This window comes from Macrobrachium nipponense, chromosome 4, assembly GCF_015104395.2.
Source record: "Macrobrachium nipponense isolate FS-2020 chromosome 4, ASM1510439v2, whole genome shotgun sequence".
Classification (NCBI taxonomy): domain Eukaryota; kingdom Metazoa; phylum Arthropoda; class Malacostraca; order Decapoda; family Palaemonidae; genus Macrobrachium; species Macrobrachium nipponense.
Genome location: NC_061100.1, coordinates 100,205,703 through 100,208,202, shown reverse-complemented (window position 1 = coordinate 100,208,202; position 2,500 = coordinate 100,205,703). Strand labels below are relative to the sequence as shown.

General features: G+C 32.4%; 1 protein-coding gene across 1 annotated transcript in view; it reads left to right on the top strand.

The window, feature by feature from the left end:
• Positions 1–2,500, top strand: part of LOC135211044 (cubilin-like) — a 112,180-nt gene that overhangs the window by 4,630 nt on the left and 105,050 nt on the right. The gene's annotated exons all lie outside the window — the stretch shown is intronic.

The following is a 2,500-nucleotide window of genomic DNA, read 5'->3' as shown; positions in this document are numbered from 1 at the left end:
GTAATGGTCTTTCGACTATTGTAGTGATGACTCCATATATATTCTACATTTCCCCTCTTGTGAGAAAGGTTGACGTATAATGATCTAAACACAACCTGATTTACAGTTTCATCTTGACCTTGTAAACCATCTCTCTTCGTAAGCATATACTGAGTTTGATGTCCCCAGTTAAATGTTGGAGCGAAAGTTAAACTCTCTGTAAATTGGAATAAGGACGTTTGGTTTCAAGTCTTCGGTGACAAACCAGAAATGATTCACCTGGGTAATTATAAAAATACATAAATGCTTATCCTTGATCAGTTTCAAAATTACCTGTTGAACCAGACGGTTGTAAAGTGTTCTATGTAAATGAGAAAAAAATTATGCACCTGTTTGTACAAACCACATGTTGGTTTTTCTCAGCATTGTATTTCATTTTCACACAAATTAAATAAGATCGAAAAATGCAGCTTAAGAAATTCAAGCGAAAGTGCAATACATTACTACCATAATACTAATCGTCTTGCATTTTGATACATTTTTATCTATTCATTCATTCATTTATCAGTTTAATTTCTTATGTAATAAGTGGCGTCTCTTCTTTCTGTATATCCCTTTACCTCGTCTTACTTCTTAATGAACACATTAATATTCTATGGAAGCTTAAAGAATTTAAAGTCAGTGGCCCCTTTGGTGGGTTTGTTCCATATGAGTAGATATCATCTTCTGAATAATAATAATAATAATAATAATAATAATAATAATAATAATAATAATAATAATAATAATAGGATATGGGATATGCCAGTGGAAATTGTACCCATATTCATAGGAACACTAGGCACGATCCCAAGATCCCTGAAAAGGAATCTGGAAAAACCAGAGACTGAAGTAGCTCCAGGACTCATGCAGAAGAGTGTGATCCTAGAAACGGCGCACATAGTTAGAAAGGTGATGGACTCCTAAGGAGGCAGGATGCAACCCGGAAACCCCCAACACTATAAATACCCCCAGGTCGAATTGGAGGACTGTGATAAAAAAAAATAATAATAATAATGATGATGAGTAAAAAGAATGTTCTTATAATCAACAATCAAGTTACATATTCAAGCAATCTGTCAAAAATCCGGGAGAGTAATTTAGGGACCGAGTGATTTAGGACGCAGCATCCACAATTGCTCGGATGGACCTCTGGAAATTTGGTAATATAATTGCCTTTCGATGCTTTTATTGAAGCAGCAGGCATTATGGACCAACGTTTATCGTAATTGACAGAGCTTTTATCCAATTAACAAAATGCCACTGGTGGTAAAAAAAAATGCAAAATAATTGTGAGCATTGTATTAGGGGGGGAGGATGAATTCGCGTGTCCGAAAAAAATATTTATTCATATTTATTCTTGCGTCTCACCCTTGAACAGCATCCACGGGCCATGTTAGTAATTGCTCGCCCAAACGACAATGTATCGTTTTAACATTGTGGAGAAATTGGTGTGAATGAATATGAAAAACCTCATTGCTATCGAAGCCTAACCTTTTTGCTACCAATGTTTATTAAATGAAACTTCCTTATGGCGTTTGATGTTAAAAAACCTTGTCAGAGAATTTCCATTCAAAGAACTTATTCATTTGCCTCTAACTAAGCGTCGATATCTACAGAACTCTGATTAACAAATTCACGGTCGTTGCTGATCAATATTATCTAATTTCTAAAAAAAATTATGCTACACACATTTTTAAGGATTAATAACTGCCAAAAATCATAGATAGTCTTACATTTGAAGAAATCGTGGAATCTGTAGATGCAATATTGCATTATTCATAAGTTTTCATAGTCTGTATAACCTAAGTTTACCCGAGTTTATACAATCTAATATGCATAATTATTTTTACCAACATTCCACAGGCGCTTTGACAAATGCTAACTTCAACACCAGAGCTATATTACATTCATAAATGAGTTTATAAATTTAATGATAAATAATTTTGAAAAATAAATAAAAACTCCAAAATTAATTTAATGATTCTTTCGCAAGACAAGAGTGAGTACAAATAAAGGATAAAATAATTTTGAAAAATAAATCAAATCCAAGATAAAATCATAAATATAAGTTTGTAAATTTGATGATAAATAATTTTGAAAAATTAATGAAACTCCAAAACTGAATTTGGAGATTCTTTCGCAAGAAAAGTCTGAGTAAAAATAAAAGATAAAATAATTTGGGAAAATAAATCAAATCCAAGATAAGAATATTAATGCTAAGCCAAATTATTCTTTCGCTAGAAAAGGACAAGCGAAAATGAAAATAAGAATGTCTAAACATGTTTACTTGCATATATGCAAAACAAACATACACAACCAGATTCATAAAAGCTTAGAGAAAAAAAAGCGTCTGCATGTGTGTATGGCATGTTTGCATAGGGTGATATGCAAGTAAGCAAATTTATGCATGAAAACCTAAATAAAAACAGATTTACCAGCGACCGAACACAAACTCCAAGCGAAGAAACAAATAACGAAA